A 19,374-nucleotide genomic window follows, 5' to 3' on the forward strand; every position below is an offset into this window, starting at 1 on the left:
TAGAATTGCTGACCATGCTGATCGCTGCCCAACATGTAACCACTACCATCAAGGTTTGAACTGCCAGCCTTATGATTAGCCCAAAGCTAACCCATAACACATATATATCTACTCAGAAGCCTCAGGAAATGCATAAGCAATCTGCTGCTGTATGGGTCCCTGTCAGGGTGATGGGGTGCCCAACAACCAAACGGATCCATGGGAGTGACTTTGTGATTGTGGGAATATTACAGACAGACAGACAGCTGGGCACAGGGGCTCCTCATCCATGTCAGGACTGAGATAGAGCATGGATTTTCTAATGAGCATATATAATGGGGCTTACAGATCTTTCATAAGGCATGCACATCATACAGCTAACATATGACACAGTTAATAGGCGATATCATAACTAGCAATGAGGTGAGTCATTGTCCTGACTGAGTGCTAGTTGACCTCAACCCCCCCTAAGCAACCAGGGGGCTGTTACATTTATGGTGGGTTGGCTGTGGAACCTGATTGTTTTTATCTACACATGGCCTTTAGGCATTGTGAAGTAGCCAGACACAGAAATGATTCATCTTATATGGTAGCTTCTTTACGACCGTTCTCTTATGGGGGGAGCTATTGGAGAGACTGTGTCCAGTCATGAAAATATATATTAAGATGTATTTATATCTCATAAGCGTGAGAGTCTTCACGCACCAGAGTCAGCTTTCCAGACCTGTAGTTAGGAGCATGGATGATTTAGCTGCATTGCGTTCTCCTCCCGGGCCTCAGTTTCCCAGTGCTCACAACTCTGAAAACACTATGGAGCAGTTCTGCTCTGCACTGATGAGGTCACCCCGCATGTGAGTGGGCACCAGCACAGCTAACAACATACACACGTTAAAGAGTGAGTCCAAAAGCAGGGCTCCAGTTTATTCGTGTATGGGGCTAATTCCAAACAAATCATGTGGACACGTGTCTTTGCGATCAGTGGTTGGCTGCAGACATGCTCTCTCTGTGATGCACTTGGTTCAGCCTGTTGAAATGCCTGCACATAAAGGGTGCTAATCAAAACCGGCCCCAAGGGACTCTACTGGGCCAGTTACATTCAAAGCAGAGAGGTCAGCTCGGCAGGGCGAAAGGATAAGCTTGACAGATGCTCCTGAAGGACACAGGATGATCGTGAGGGCTAAAGGAAAGACGTTTTTGAACATGGAAAACGACCCTTGTGGCTATAATCCAGGGAAGTGGTGCCAAGACGTTCTGTGGCATCGCAGCGATGCCCCAGCTCATTCTTCAAGAGGCTCACAGACTGTCTCAGGAAGATTCCTTTGGGAAACCTTATTCCATCCACCCAAAAGCCCTGGTAGTTTACTTCAGATTGCTTCTGGTTCCCCAAACCCAAAAAACATTTCAAAGAGCATCATTTGAGTCCCTTGAGCATGACAAAACCACCACTTTGACAGGGTGCAAATCAAAGAGCACAGAGTTCTTTGGGAACGCTTAGAGAGACGTAAATACTGTCTTCAGAAATGTTTCCACCTAAATGGAGGTGAGGTCAAGAAACGACAGCTTTACATTTCCATATTTTTGTTAAATAAGTGTTTCTGTGATTTTATCGGAATGCTTTTGGACTTAATCTCATATGAGTATACGTACATAAAGTGTACATGCATGATATGTATGCTTTTATATATGATGCATTATATAAAATAAATTTTGATATTTCAATTTAGGTAAGCAAATGAGAGAGTTTAAAAGCCCACCCACTTTAACATAGCTCCCTTAACCTTATTACTATTAATATATATCTTATAGATATAATTTCTAAAATAAATGGGTAGTACATATTACATTTATGAAATGCATTATTATATGAAAGTAAATTATATTAGACAAAATGTATCATTATGTAATACTGCAGTACACACCCCAAACCAAACTTCTTGCCATCAAGTTGATTCCAGCCTTTAGTGGTAAACATCAAGTTACTCTCTAAAATTCAGTAGTTCAAACCGACCGCAAGCTCTGCAGGAGAAAGTTGAGGTAATGTGGGTCTGTAAAGATCTGCAGCCTGGAAAGCAGGTGGAGCAGTTTATGTGCATCAGAATATTGTGGTAGCAACACTGTGTAATCCTTACTGTAACACCAAGATACTACCTAATTCGTAGGGCTGCCATGTGGACAATTAGACAATTCCTGTGAGGCCTGGCTGGGGGAGGAGCATTAGACAATTCCTGTGAGGCCTGGCTGGGGGAGGGGCATTAGACAATGCCTGTGAGGCCTGGCTGGGGGAGGAGCACTGGCGGCGTAGTAGTTATGCATTGGGCTGCTGACTGCAAAGTTGGCAGTTCGAAATCACCAGCCATCTCGCTGGAGAGGGAGGAAGCTTTCTACCCCTTTAAAGATGAACAGTTTTGTAAACTCATAGGGGCAGTCCTGCCCTTTCCATTAGCACCTGCAGTGCATGATTAATCTTAGAGTCATGCTAAGCATCTTGATTATGATTGGTTCAAGGACACATTCTGAGAGAACTCAATGTAGAGAAATTTAAAATGAATAAGTCTACTTTTATTTCTATAATGAGATATAAATATAATAATAAAAGCATTGGATTTGACTCTGATTGCCATGTGAGAGCACTTAGGTACCACCAATTTTATATTATTGAAGGAATAATAATGTGGCTTAAGTCAGATGTCGTTTATTCAATGTCAAATGCCCTACTCTAAAAAATCATGGGAAATGTTTCTTGTTATTTAAGGAAAAAAATAAAACCATGTTAACTGTTTCATAAGGAGCCTTAGTGATGCTATTGGATAAGCCTTGTAGACATTTAGCCACAAGGTCAGCGGTTCAAACTCACCAGCTGCTCAGTAGGAGAAAGTTTGGCTGAGAAAGTTTGTATTCAGTCGCTATGAATAGGACTTGACTCGAGAGCAGTCGGTTTGTGTTTAATATCTGAGCAATAATACTACTATTTTATGTGAAACTTAAGTCCACACCTATCTAGTAAAACTATAAAAAATAGAAATTACTGAGCGTAACTGTTCAAGTGCTCATCTTTAGGCAATGGAGCTGCAGTGCAGTTTTCCTTCTGGTCCTCTGATATTCCACCTTCATGTCTCTCTGTTACTATTTAATGCAAGCGCACTGAGAAAAACCAAACACAGACATTTATTTTCTCCAAATAAGTATAGTGCTCCCGATAATCTGAGGTCATCTACATTCCACTTCCTGCTTGTGAAGGAGCGACCCATCAATCCTGCATCACATAGTCTTTCATTTCCAAACCTCAGCTATGCTTTTGTCCCTATAGTGATTCAGGTCAGAGGTCAATGTCTGAACTCCAGCCCAACTCTGGTCTCCCTTCAGACCCCGTGATAGACATTGGATGTGAATGGTGAAGGGTAGAGCCCAGCCATCCACACATACAGCCAGTGGACATATGCTGAATGGACCCATTCTGCTTACGAGTTGGTGGGCTTCAGACTAGGAATAGACGGAAAGGAAGTTGACCACGTGATTGAGGTTACAAATATCAGGATGAAATCTTGGGCTAGAAACCAACCAGCAGTCTCTCTCATAGCTAGATTCTCCCGCCAGGAGTGTTAGCTACACAGATGTACACGTGAACCATGGTACTAAGCAATTACAACCCAGGACTCCCGTAAAGAACAATGTGCATTCAATAAACAGAAAGTCCATGTAAATGAATCATTTTTTCCTAACTTCGTTGAATTAGAACCATTCATTTTCTACCCTTACTTCCACTCCCCATCCCAAGTGAAACTGGGAGGTAAGGTCTGGCAGACAATGTAACACAGTGAGGAAGAGCCTCTCTCTGTAAGTTGTGTGCCCTCAGGTCTTCTTTGATTCATAGGGAGCCCATGACACTGCAATAGACCTGAGTTCAAGTCCCTCTAAGGGCTAACTAAAATAATACACGGGTGGCACAATATTTAAATCAATATCTGATTGAATAGCTCATTTTTAAATGTTACTATCATTACCTTTTATTTGCCATATCTTTATAAAGTGTTTTGAGCAGTAACTCATAAATCTGCAAGTGAACATTGAGAGATATAACATCAGCAAATTATTTACTGCGACACATTACTAAAAATGAAAGGCACAAAAGCAAAACAGAAAGAGACAGTCATGAGTGTGACTCATACTTTGAATGCATTATAAGTTGGGCACTACCTATATGAAATAGGGTGTAAGCAACACACGCCTTGCAGATAAGAACCTCCAGATGCATGTGCATTCTTATCCCTGTGGATGAGCAAATATAAACATGTGTATCGTGTTTTTCTGACAGTGAAATGGTAGTCATTTCTGACATGCTGGGACTGTTCACGAAGAGTTGAAATGAAATCAGTCCATTAAACAAACCAATATTTAAGGGTCCACTGCTCAAGCTTACGTCCTCAGACTGAGTGCCAAGGGAGGGTGGCTCTGACCACGGTCACGCTGCAATTTGAAGGGGATTTCAGTTCTGTGCCATCCCCGGGAACACTCGTGATGACCCAAGGCGCTTCAAGGCCGTTTATGTCATCCGAGAAGGTAAAGGGAGCACCTTTGGCAAATGTCCCGCAGGCATCCAGCCCTCCTCTGTCCATCCTGGCCTTCTGTCAGAAGCCCAGCTTCTTTACGACCCACAGTGGAACAGGCCACTTGAAGCTCTCTGAGCTTGGCCCGCGGGACCAGGCTGCACACCCTGTGCTCTCCCGGGCCTTCATCTTCTGTTGCCCGCTCTCCTCTGTCTGACCTCCAGGCTCTCAACTGTGCAAACAAGGAAAGGGGAAGTTCGAGCCACATTGTCCGATATCATTTCATTTCACACAGCCACCCCATATTCATAACCCTGAAAGGGAAATGTGGATTTGGTAGATAATGTTCTAGCATATATTGTTAAATGTAACATATTAATATTAAAAAATATTAGTGTTCTATAGGAAAGGGAACAGTAGAGGTTTGCAAACAAATGGCTTTCAACAATGCAGTTGTGTTTCTTCCCTACCAGGCACACTAGCTTGGAGGATAATTTAAGTAAGGCCTTGAAGCAACTTTTGGAAAGACATCAAGTCTTAGAACTGAACTGATCTAAACAAATGATACATCTACTTAAAAACCTCATTCCATTCAAAAGCACAGCAATTTGAAGGTTAACAAGTATACTTTGCTAATTAGGGTCTTCTCTCTGTTGCCAGAATACCTTGTCATAAAACCTCAACTATGCCAGATGTCTAAGGCTTGGAATTATCATGCGTCTGTCATGTGATCTGGAACTCTCTTTGTCAGGGAAGTAAAGCACAGTACTCTGGACTTGCTGTCAAGGGGGGTGGCGGGGGGTGGGTGTAATAAAAAAGGAAGAAAAAAAGAGATCATTCACTTTCTATTCAATTTCTGTTACTAAAACAGTAGCATTTGACACTCTGCCCAGCCCTTAACTTTTCTTTATTGTGTGCTACTTTCTATTGTTAATTAACAATAAGAATGTTTGCTGGGGAAAATCTTTCATGGATTCGTTTTTCAAAATAAAAATAACTCAGGACTTAAAAAAAGCCTCATGTAGAAACAGAGATTTGGAGTCTATTACATGGGTTAGCAGCTGCTCAACTTCCAATTCTAGGCACGATTAATTCAGGATGTTCTCTGTCTTACACTACACATCTAACATTGCTATTTCTACGCAAGCTTTATGAAATGGAGATTTAGCAGGGATTAAAAATCAAAGACAAAATAAGAGAACTTAATTCTAAGTACATTTTCTGACTATTAAGATTACTACATACTATATACATCTCATTGACCCCGTCTTATGGTTTCTGGCTGTGTTCAAGGGAAAAATGATGGTGGAGAATGATTCAGGATACATTTTGGAAGAAGATGAGGATTTCAATAAGCAAATCACGTGTTTCTAAAAAGACCATCAATTCTGTCAACTGTTGACAATCCATCTAGTCCAAATTCATGCCGTCCCTATGATTTCACACATCCTGGGCCAGAACACCAGCTTTCTTATTTCCCAAATCAAGAGGGGACAGGTCCCAGCAAAGCACCCCAGCAACTGTAAAAATAATTCTTTTCACATCAAATGTGAAGTGCTGGTGGAATTTGAGGTCCTTTCGAAAAGCCTCTGTCAAATGGCATAAAACAATGAAGCCAAATGAAGGAAGAATCATGAAGCAGCTGCATAATCATGCCTACTTCCCATCCGGCCCACGGTTCTCACATTCTTAGACATCAGGCCATCATGAAAATGGTTTCCACAAAAGAGAGAGATAGGACCACATCCGGGCCCATGAAACCTCGAGGATAACATTCTGCTCAAAGCAGCCAATGCACAGAAAGGACCATACGACCGGTCCCATCACAAGACACAAGCTCCCCTCATGGACCCACAGCACTCCTGGGACAGCACTGGAGACACAGTGAAGCAATAGTGCCCAGTCTAACACCCCCGCTCCAACCCCGCCACACACACACACACACACACACACACACACACACACACACGTGAAACACAAACGGAGCGCAAAAGAGCAGCAAAGGAAGTAAAGCAACAATGTTCCCAGAAATCCAGAAAATAGACTTCTGACTCAGGGGGTAGGACTTAGCGCCTCATCTGATCCGATCAATTGGAAAGCATTCATAAGGGTCATCAGACAAGTCTGGAAATAAAGGCTTTTTCTTTTTTTATTCTGTTTTCTTTTTGCTCATGTCTATCCATATAAGATAAAAAAAAATCCTGAAGAGTGAACAACAGGACCAATGATTCTATGGGGACATGGGAGAGGAGGAGGAAGGGGAAATGGAGGGGGGAGCCAACAAACTCATGGACAAGGGAACAACAAGAGATCTAAAATCAATGGTGAGGAGGGCATAGAATTCCTAGTGTGGTTTGAGAAAGTGCAATACAGCAGAGAGGAACCACAAAGAACTGAATGATAGAGGTATAAACATAGGCATGTCTATATGTAAATACATTAATATGTAATAACAGGGATATAGGTCTATGTACATACATTTATATGGTAAGTATTAGGTAGTAGATGGACATTGGGTCTCTCTACTCAAAACCTCCATGCAAGAACTCTTTGTTCTAATAACCTGGCATTCTGTGATGCTTATTCACCTGCCCAACACGATTGATGAAGACAAAATGGGTACATAAGCAAATGTGATGAAGAAAACTGATGGTGCCTGGCTATCAGAAGTTATATAATCCGGGGTCTTAAAGGCTTGGAGTTAAACAAGCGGCCATCTAGCAGGGAAGCAACAAAGCCCACATGGAAAAAGCACACAAGCCTGCGTGATCACAAGGTGTCAATGGGATCAGTAAGAGGCAACAGAAGATCCAAAACAAGCAATCATATTGCTGTGAACGAGGAGGGTTGGAGTGGAGCCCGAAAGCCCATCTGTTGACAATTGGACATTCTCTCACAGAAGGGTCACAAAGAAGGAACAGATCCAGTATAGCACTGACAAAACACACAACATTCCTCTAGTTCTTTAATGTTCCCCCCCTCACCCTATCATGAGCCAGTTCTACATTATAAATCAGGCTAGACCAGAGAATGTACACTGGTACAGATAAGAGCTCTCAGCATGGAATTCAGGACAGATAAACCCCTCAGGAACAGTAATGGTAGGTGGGGGGAGAAAGGGAAGAACGGGGGACCAATTGCAATGATCAACGTATAACCCCACCTCCCTAGCCCCCCCACCTCCCTAGCCCCCCCCCTCCCTAGCCCCAAGGGGGATGAACAACAGAAACATGAGTGAAAGGAGACAGCAGACAGTGTAAGATATGAAAATAACATTGATAATTTATCAAGGGTTTGTGATGGTGGGAGAGTTTGGGAGGAAGGAAATAAAGAGGAGCTGATACCAAGGACTCAAACAGAAAATGCTTTGAAAATGATGATGGCAAAATATGTGCAAATTTTATTGATACAATTGATGTATGGATTGTTACAAGATCTCGGAGAGCCCCCAATAAAATGATTTTAAAAAGAAAGAAAATGGTTTCCACCACAGAAATGACTTACTTACCTTTCATAGCCTGTGCTTTCTACAAAGGGAGAATATAGGCAGTCCTTTGGTGCGAGCTGTTTTGTAGACCAGGCTGTAATTAGCCTGCACACCACTGCAGGACCGACATGGCCTGGTATGGCCTTTGGGGATCAGAACAGCTCATGGTTTACTATGCCCAGAATAACAAATTCAAGAATGGTATCATATTCATCTTCAAAAAGGGCATTTCAAATTGGAACAATGCTGTCTGTGATAGGATCGTATGTACCTACATTTAAGGTAATATAGACAATACAACTATTATTCACATTTATGTACCTATCACTGAAGCTAGTGATGAAGAAATTGAAGAATTCTGTTAACATCTTCAGTCTGAAATGGATGAAACATGCAATTAAGATGCATCAACAATTACTTGGTGGTTGGGATGCAAAAGTCGGAAACAAAGAGAAAAGAACAGTAGGTGAAAAATATGGTCTCAGTGATTCAGATAAAGCTGGAGATCCCATGATTAAATTCTCAAGACTAACAACTTCATTTTAGATAGAATACACAGAAATCAAATTGAATTCATTGGTGGGAAGAGACAATAGAGAAGCTCACTATCAGCAGGTAAAACCAGGCTGGAGACCAACTGTGGGACAGACCATGAATTGCTCATAGCAAGTTCAGATTGAGGGAGAAGAAAATTAAAACAAGTCCATGTAGCCAAATGCGACCTTGAATATATCCCACCGTAATTTCTAGAACATCTATTGGACACTAATGACAGAAGACTTGATGAGCTATAGGATGACATCAAGAACGTTCATGAAGGAAGCAAAAGGTTATTAAAAGATAAAACCAAAAACAAAGTCACTGCCATCGAGTCAATGCTGACTCATAGTGACCCTCTGTGGGTTTCTGAGATCAGCTTTTTATGAGAGTAGAAAGCCAAGTCTTTCTCCTTAGGAGATGCTGTTGGTTTCAAACTGCCAACCATGTGGATTGCAACCCAATGCATAATCATTGCACCACCAGTTAGAAAACCAAAAAAGGATACTGTCGGTCTATCTGAAACTGGAAGAACTCAAGAAAAAATTCAAGTCTCGAGTTGTAACATTGAAAGAGTCTATGGCCTAAATATTGAATGATGCAGGAAGCATCCAAAGATGACGGAAAGAACACACAGAGTCACTGTACCAAGAAGAACTAGATGATGTTCAACCATTTCAAGAGGTAGCATATGAGCAAGGACCAATGGTAATGAGGAAGTCTAAGCTGTTGAGTGTGTTAGCCAAGAACAAAGCTCCAGGAACTGATGGAATACCTCTTTAAATATTTAAGAAGCTGATGAAGCACTTACTGGTCTGTGCCAGGAAATCTGGTAGATGGGTCCTTGGCCAAGTGATTGGAAAAGATCCATATTTGTATACTAGCCAAAGAAAGGTGGCCCAGCGGAATGCTCAAGCTATAGAATAATATGACTGATAGCCATGCACGTAATATTGGCTGACGAGCAGCCAACAACAGTTGCAGCAGTGCGTTGGCAGGAGCATCAGAGGTGGGTTCTGCTGTGCATAATGTCACCATGGGTGGGAACGGACTTGATGGCACCTAACAAATCAGTCCAGCAAACCCCCTCTTTGGACCAGAAAGGTTGAGATTCTCTCCACAAAGATTAAAGTCGTGTTTTTCTGCTGAATAGCGAACTAAAATACTACTGCCCACCAGCACACATGCAGCAAAATTTCCAATGACACTGGCATGTGTTTGGCCTGGTAGGGCATTGTGAAAATGACAAGAGCAGGCTAGCACCTGTTTTTGAAATACAGTGTGTTTGAGAGACTGACATACAGCATGCACACAAGCAACTACAGAAAGGACAGAACATAAAAGATCATTGTTGTTCTGGTGTGGACTCAGCAGGCACTCTTGTACTTGTTGATTGTGAATTTTGCAACTGCAATACAGGATAATTAGTATGTATGCTGTCTAGTTTACATTTGCTGGAATTGGACCAGATCTGGAGTTACAGATTCGTCCAACATTTGTAAAAACCTCTTTGTTTCTCTTGCTCTCAAAACACATTGTAAATTCATAAAATGGCCCAAGGCTTTGCTACTAATTTCCCCACTCTTGTAAGAACTTATAAAGGGAGTGTTTGGGGCCAAGGCTTCCATGCAGGATACAAGTGTGGGAGGAAATGGTAATGATGACTCATCTTTCTCTGTGTTAATATAAAGGAGCATATTTGATGCATGAGTCCTGCTGACCAGGGCACACTGGAAGTCAGCATCAATTCTGAACAGCCAGTGAAGGCGGAATCCTTGACAATCTTATACACTCAAGGCCCCAAGCAAGCCCATGAGTCATTGGGAATGAAGTTCATATCAGGAGACCCCAGACGATGGACTGCCTTCTTTCTGACAACACTTTACTCTTATCAGTTGTAAGCATCTGGAAGCATGTGACATATGTTTGAGTGATATGGAATTCAGTAGAAGCTAAAATCACATTCAAAAATAAAATCGACACATAATCCCAAAAGTTGATTTTGGACACTATCTTTCATATTCTGTACTTTCTCCCCCCACTGCCATGAAAATAACTGCTTTGTTCCTACCTAAAGAACGATTAGCAGAGGAGAAGCAAAAGAACCAAACGATTCACAAACTCAATAATCTGACCCTTGAGCAATTTAATGTATTGAGGATGTATACGTTTCATTAGGAGGTTTGGTGGGGGCGAGGAGGGACAACTAAGATAGAGGCTCTATCTTTCAGTAGGGCACTTTGCAAACCAGTCTAGAGAGATCAGCATCATCTACCTCTCACACAAAACTGTATGATGGATAACAAATCCCACTTCATAAGTCAAAGGCATCCTGAGTAAATCTCAGCTCCCCTTTGCCGTTCAGTTCACACCCCACCACCAACCAGGTGTTGGTCTGAGTGTACTGGCTGCAAGCTCAGGAATCCAACCGACTCTGCCCAGCTTCCAACCAACCAGCCTCGAATTAGAGAATATTCTAAACTCTGAGCATCAGCTCAAGTCCTCGAGATGTCATCCAGTTCAGACCAGTCCACAATCCCTGATAGCATTGCTATTGTGTGTTTACTCTTCTTACCAGCGTGTACTGGAATTCCATTGCTGTTTTAGTGCTCCATCCCTAATGACAAATGCTTTGGGTCACCTTTCTGTGTGCTTGTTTGCATGTGTAGATCTTCTTTTGCTCCCCATAGATGCGTAAGTACTTTGGTAATTCATGATTTAGGACTGGATTGTCAGATGGTATTGCTTTCCTATGTAAATACTGGCTTTTCATATCCAATGTGTGGCTTTGATTGCATAAAAAGTATCTCCCATCTACAAGCATTGCTAATAGAATCTGCCTGAAATGACTGTCCCTTGTGTATACATTTATGGTACTCAGCAGCCTATATAATAATCTTAAGTGTTTGCCTATTAAAAACTTCTCACCACATTCAAGAGGGAAAAAACAGGTGCCATCAAATCACTCAGTCATGGAGACCCCATGTGTATCAGTGGTTTTGTAGAAGTAGTTCGCCAGGCCTATCTTTTGAGAAGTTTCTGAGTGGACTCGACCGCAAATCTTTCAACTAGCAGCCGTTTGCTGTACCCAGAAACTTCATTCCAAGGAAGAAGACAGTACGTAAAAGTGACAATCGCCCAACAGTAGAGAGGGAAGACCATCCCAGCTGTATCCTTGGGCAATTCCATTCACTATGTGAACCTTCAGTTTCCCATTTCTTGTTAATTTGCTGGCTGTAGATAACCTAAAGAGTCTTTCAACTGGTGTGAGTGTGCGTGCGTGCGTGCGTGCGTGGGCATGCTCCCCAGTTGAGGGAAAAGGATGGGCCCAAATTACAGACTGCCCAAAAGCTCATTGCCCAGATGAGCTTATTTCCTTTCTCTGAGGAATCCTGGTTTCCCAGTGGTTAGGCCTTGGGTTGCTAATTATTAGGTCGGCAGTTCGAAACCACTAGCCTCCCTGTGGGAGAAAGACGAGATTTTCTACTCCTATAAAGATTTAGCCTTAGAAACCCACAGGGGCAGTTCTACTCTGTCCTATAGCGGTTGCTATGGTCGGAATCAATTTAAGGAGAGTGTGTTTGGAGTTTGGGGTGTCTTTTCTCCTCCCATTATGATACTGAATTCCCTTGTTCAGTTGTTTTGCCCTTTCCAAGCCACATTTTAAGGACAAAAACTGCCTTAGGCTTTAACTATCTGGAGATCAGTTTCCTTTGTTAATTGGTTGTGTTTATTATTTTATTTTATATCAAGTCTACTGAGGAAGAACTTGTCTTCCTTGTGGGGAACTAAATTGTAGCAGGACAAATTGAATACAAGTCAGTGGCTTGATAGCTTATCTGAAAATTGTCTTAGGCTGCTTACTAAAATCTAAATTAATTTTTTTTCTGTTACTTTCCCAGGAAGACTTCCTGGAATAGAATTTGGTCTGTCAGGGTTTTTAAAAAATTTGATTCAGGCTTCAGACTATTTTCTTTTCTATGGGACAGACCCCGGACGCCAAGGAACGGAGCCTGGGGAACAAGGACTCCTCCAAGGATGTTATGCAGGTGGCATTTGATAACTCCTCTTTGCTTGGCTCCTGTCTCCCGCTGCCCCGAAAGAAATGAGGAGGCCTACATTATCTGGTGAGTGATTTTCTCTCCAGGGAGGACTTTGCTCACTCAAGTTCACCATAGGTCAGGCTAAAAGTAGTCTTAGCATAATTCATATTCCTCACCACAGACATCCTTAACTGCTTCAGGATGTATGACTAACTGGAGAAAACATACACAGTAGGCCCTGTGTGTGACACACAGCAACCACCTGTACACGGTGCCCTTGTTTTCCGGTCACACAGGCTGCCCTGTGAATCACTACCATTTAAAATCTTCAAAATCAAAGGACTAGCAGAGAACCTATCTGAGGACCTTCAAAAGTCAGGCCTATCAAGGATAGGTAACAGGAAAGCAGATTTGAGCCTTACACAGAACTGTTTGCAAGCCTAGACGTTCTATACTCAGATCAGGCGGGGGAAATAGAGCTATTCCTAACTGGCAGCTTGACTATTTGCGTATTGTCTCGCCCACATCTTGAAGCTCAGGGATGTAACTGTGTTCATCATTCACCTAACACATTGTTCACCCAACTCAAATGGAATGATTATGCATGAAGTTGACTTTACTCTGGCTAGCCACTTATTCATAGCCTTGAACATTACGTGAAATTCAATAACTTATTTCAATTGAAATATATAACAGAAGATTGAAAAAATTTGTTACAAATCAAATCGTTGTGAGAAATGTCTGACAGATAGCACATGTGTAATTTGTAGCATGTCCCAACAAACATCTGTAGGCATTCTCCTGTAAGGTGACACGCTTCTTCGACCTGCCGATGTGGGGTGGGCCATACAAGTTTAACATCTAGAGTAGATCCAGATGTAATCAGGTGCTGTAACATCTGCAAGGGTTTCAGGTTGATGTTTTATGAAGATGACAAAACTGAAATGAAGGAAAAATTATGTATACAAGTTACTCTTAAGTTGCTTTAAACACAAGCTCAACTGTAAGATCTTTGGTGGGATTTTGAGTTTCCTTATCTCCTTAGGGACAGGATTTTTAAAGCAAATAAACAAAACAACCTAGTATGCTAAATATTTTAATTACTTGAGACCTAAATTTTCAAGTTCCTAAATCATTATACTACCTAGTCTGAAACTGGCTGGGCTCTACTGACACTCTTCTGTGTGTCCGAGCTGTTCTTTCCCTCTCTCTTTCGCTGCCATCGAGTCATTACCAAGTTAGAGTGTCCCTATAGGACAGAGGCGAACCGACGATGTGGGTTCCGGAGACTATACACTTCGGATTAGTAGGAAGCCTCATCTTTCTCCAAAGGAACAGCTGCTGGTTTCAAACTGCTGACATTGTGGTTTGCAACCCAATGCATAACCACGATGCCACTGGGTTTCTTGTTCTTCCCTAGAACAGCAACATTAAGGGCTAACTTTAATTACCCACATTTGTAGAATTGTTTCCAACTCTATATAGGCATTAATTTGTACTTCCTTCTATTAGGGAACTTACTGGTGTTTTCCAGGGCATTCTCTGTCTCTGACCCTGCAAATGCTTAGGGTTGGATTTTATTACAAAGGGGTTTGTTTTCCTTCAATGGGAAGTGAACATTTGTCTAGAAATGGCTATTTTGTATGGCCTTGAAATCTTTGTTTGCCCTACTTTTGGTTGCATTAGTAATTTTCCAAGTAATTTCTAGATTGGGGTGAAGTTGGGACAGCTTTGCCCATTACACATGAGCCTGGACTTTCTGTCAAACACGAATAATAAAGTTACATGAGAAATATAATGATTGTCATTGTGCTAGTCTGGGTTGACTAGAGAAACAAATTCATAGACACTCATGTGTATAAGAAAGAGTTTTATATATAAGAGCAATTGAATATTGAGACAACATCCCAACCCAGTCCAGATTAAGTTCATAAGTCTGATATTAGCCCATGTGTCCACTACCAATCTATAAATTCCTTTCAGACTCATGAAACATATGCAGCGATGCTGAATACAGGAAGATCACAGACCAGTGGGTGGATAGTCTTGTGGATCCAGTGACAATGGAAGCATCTCAACACTGATGTGGGTCTCCATGTGGCTCTTTCAGGTCTAGGGCTCTCGCTACCATCAGCATAGCCCATGTGCTTTTTCAGTAGAGTTTCTCAGTGAGTGAGCATGTGTCCCACCTCCAACGAGCTATTTATCTCTTTAGCACCTCCAAATGAGGTCATCATGGTGTGACCTGATTGACAAGCTAAACTCCACCCCTTCACTCTCAATCCTCCCAAACTGACAACAGATAATGTAACTACCAGTCATGTACTATTTTATGTCCATTAATTATGTATTAAGTATATATGCACTTTTTATGTATATGTACCTAATTTAGCTCAGTGACCCACTTTTATTTTCACCCTTAGACATGCTCTGCACAGTTCATATTCTGGATAATAAAGAATTTCTATATGTTTCTTATGGTAAAGCACAATATTAATGTGTAGCTTAGTCCCTTCAGTAGGAACTTTAGACCCTTCAGTAGAAGTCTACATTGGCATCAGGGGGTTGTAATTTATTATCTGTGTATCCCCTATAGTAACTAGTTAAAAATAATACAATTGCTTTTTTAATGACTAATACTAGTATTTGAATCTTACTGTAGTAAATGCTGTATGTCCATTATCCTCTTTAACTATCATAACACTCCAATTGATAGGTACTATTATTAACCTGATATGATATATAATCAAAGTCTGATTTTATGATATTACCTAACTGTGAAGAGATTGACCATAGATCTACTGATTCTGGGATCTGGGCTTTCATACTAATACCTTATCTTACATATAATGTTCATTCTAACAAATTAAAGATATTCATTTGATGCATTTGTGCCTAGATTTCTTTGACCCTGCTCACTTCAAATGATTTAGGAGGAAAATGAAAACAAAAGCAACCCTTGATGTTCCGTGGTAATAGAGCATTGACAGGTTTTTTCAGGTTGGAATAGGCACAGCTAAACCCTTGAATGGTTAATTTTCTTGGAACCAAACCAAGGAACTTGGTTACAATGCTTATCAGACTGACTTTTACTTAGAAGATTAAAAAAAAAAAAACCACCCAAATTCACTACCATATAGTTGATGTTGACTCGTAGCAACCCCATAGGCAAGGGGAGAATGGGTTTCTGAGACTGTCACTTTCTACAAAAGTAGAAAGCCCACAAGTAGGAAGAAAATGTTTTGGAAATGATGGTGGCAATATATGTACAAATGTGCTAGATACATTTAAGGTATGGATTGTTATAAGAGCTCTAAGCACCCCAAATAAAATGATTTATTTAAAAAAGTAGAAAACGCAGCAAGCAATATATTGGGGGGTAGGGGGGCACTCGAACTGATTGTGATTACACAACTCATTTTTAAAATTATTTTATTGGGGCTCATACAACTCTTATCAAAATCCACACCTACATCAAGCACATTTGTTGCCCTCATCATTCTCAAAACATTTGCTTTCTACTTAAGCCCTTCATATAAGCTCCTCATTTCCCACTCCCTCCCCACTGCCCCCTCCATCATTAACCCTTGATAATTTATAAGTTATTATTATTTTGCCATATCTTACACTGTCTGATGTCTCCCTTCACCCACTTCCCTATTGTCCATCCCCCAGGGAGGAGGTTATATTTAGATACTTGTAATCGGTTCCCCTTTTCTACTCCACCTTCCCTCCACCCTCCTGTATCACCACTCTCTCCACTGGTCCTGAAGGATCCTCTGTCCTAGATTCCCTGTGTTTATGGTTCCTATCTGTACCACTGTACTTCCTCTGGTCTAGCTAGATTTGTAAGGTAGAATTGGGATCATGATAGTGGGGGGGGGAAGCATTTAAGAACTAGAGGAAAGTTGTATGTTTCATTGTTGCTACACTGCACCCTGACTGACTCATCTCCTCCCGTGACCCTTCTGTAAGGGGATGTCCATTTGCCTACAGATGGGCTTTGGGTTCCCACTCTGCACTCTCCCTCATTTACAATGATATGATTTTTTGTTCTTCCATGCCTGATACCTGATCCCTTCAACACCTCGTGATGACACAGGCTGGTGTGCTTCTTCCATGTGGGCTTTGTTGCTTCTGTGCTAGATGGCCGCGTGTTTATCTTAAATCCTTTAAGACCCTAGAGGCTATGTCTTTTGCTAGCTGGGCACCATCAGCTTTCTTCACCACATTTGCTTATACACCTGCTTTGTCTTCAGCGATTGTGTTGGGAAGGTGTGCATCGTGGAATGCCAATTTAATAGGACAAAGCATTCTTGCATTGAGGAAGTACTTGAGTGGAGACCCAATGTCCATCTGCTGCCTTAATACTAAACCTATAAAGATATGCATGTAGATCTATTTATCCATCATCATATATAAATATATTTACATATGTACACACCTGTATTTAGACATGCCCTTTGCCACCTAGTTCTTTCCTCTATTTCTTTATACTTTCCTCTAGTTCCATTATCATGTTCAGTCTTCATTTGGGTTTCAGTAATTTCTCTCGGTTACATTGCCCTTCATCAGTCCTTACCAGGCCACTGATTTTGGGCCATTTGTTGCTCCCTTGTCCCTGGGTTGTTCAACATCATCTCCTTTCCCCCACCTCCCTCTCTCCCATGTCCCCCCGGAACCATCGATCCCATTGTTTTTTCCTCCAGACTGTTCATCCCACCTGTCTTATCTAGACAGACACGAAGAGATAATAATATGAACAACAAAAAACAAGATATAGCAAAACAAAGCAACAAAAGAAAACAAAATGACAACAAAAAACCCAATGACAAAAAAAATAAAGAAATAGATAAAAAACAACCTGTAAATAGTTCAAGGTCTGTTTGTTGACCTCTACGAGTGTCTGTCAGGTGCCATGCCCTGGCCCCAAAGTCTATCCTTGACACTCCCCTGGGAGCTCCCTTCTCTGCTCCCCGCCATTGCTCTGCCTCACGCCCTCAGTGTTTTGCCTGTGTGGTAGGGTCAGACTGGGTCAATCCCAACACTGTCTCCAGTGTTGTACCCCATAGGACTATGGGTCAGTGAGGGATATCTTGTCTCATAGTGGGGCCAGCCATATGGTCTACTCTGTGCATTGGCTGTTCTGAGTGGGGATATCATCCTCCAGGCTTGGTGGGCCAGGATGTGCTCTACTTTCTTTTCCTCCCCCTTCATTTGCTCCTGTGTGCTCTAATCAGACATGTCCCGCTCCCCAAGCTGCAGCTTCAGTGCTGTCCTCTAAAGTAAATTCTTCTGGGGTGAGGGGCAGCTGTCCATGTATTTGGCCAAACCTGAGAACTTTGACATAGGGACTACATAGACTATCAGAAATAGGGAAGGATACAAATACAGAGGAATCATAAATTGATAAGTGGAATATACTGAAGATAAATCACCTGCGTATATCAAAAGAATTCACCAAGAGAGTAATAAGACTGGGAAAACATCTTAAGCAATGACACATCAGACAAAGGCCTTAGTACTAAAATCTGAAATACTCTGCAAGCTTGCAATAAGAGAAAAACTAACTGCCCACTGAGGAGGTAGGCAAAGAACCTGAATAGAAGTTTCACAATTCATTTTCATAGCAATTTAGCCATGAAAAAAAAAAAAGAAAGAAAATATTCTAAAATTGATTGTGGTAATGATTTTACAACTCTTCTTGATACGTCTAAACTATTGAATTCTATGATATGTGGATTAGGTGCCATTAAAACTGTAAAAAAATGAATAAATAACTATCACAGTAGAAGGCTTTAAAGAAAATAAGGAAAGAAGAAATAGAAAGTCCCATCTTTCTCCCCCAAAGCAGCTGGTGGATTTGAACTGTTAATCTTGCATTTAGCAGCCTGAGAAGTAACCAGTATGCCACCAAGACTCCTTCCTTAGAAGATACTGAGTAGAAATCACATGAATTACCTCTTGGTATGGATGGGCATGGAGAACATGCTGAGTGAAATTAGTCAATCAGGAAAGGTCAAGTATTGTATGAGACCACTGTTATAAAGAAAAAAAATGCAAAAGCTTTCATGACAAAGGAACAGTCTTTGATGGTTAGCAAGGTAGAGAGGGCAGAGGAGAGAAGACAAGCAATAGACTATAAGGTAGACAGAGGTTTACTTGGAGGAAAGGAAAGGTAGTATTCCAAAAGTAGGAGGAGAAGGAAAAGGAAGAAGAGGAAGAGGGAAAGAAGAAGAAGAAAGAGAAACCACAGGGGAGTTAGGAAGTAGGGTAAATATCGTGAGAGTTAAATAAGTAGTTACCGTATATACTCGAGTATAAGCCAACCGAGTATAAGCCGACCCGAGTATAAGCCGAGGTACCTAATTATTATGTTGGAAACCAGAAAAACTGATTGACTCGAATATAAGCCTAGGGTGGAAAATGCAGAAGCTATTGCTGAGTTTCAGTAATCGAAACAAATGAAAACTAAAAAAAAAAAAAAAAAAGAGGACCTGATGCAAAGGGCTTAAGTGGAGAGCAAATGCTTTGAGAATGATTGGGGCAGGGAATGTATGGATGTGCTTTATACAATTGATGTATGTATATGCATGGACTGTGATAAGAGTTGTATGAACCCCTAATAAATTATTTTAAAAAATTACTAAAAATTGAGACATCGGTGGGGTAATGTATTTAAATATTTATTTTAAATAAAAACATAAATAAAAGGACAACAAGTTATTTAACATTAGTAAACCAGCACAGTAAGTGGATAATAGGTTCAACAAAAACAATAATG

This window comes from Tenrec ecaudatus, chromosome 13, assembly GCF_050624435.1.
Source record: "Tenrec ecaudatus isolate mTenEca1 chromosome 13, mTenEca1.hap1, whole genome shotgun sequence".
NCBI lineage: Eukaryota > Metazoa > Chordata > Mammalia > Afrosoricida > Tenrecidae > Tenrec > Tenrec ecaudatus.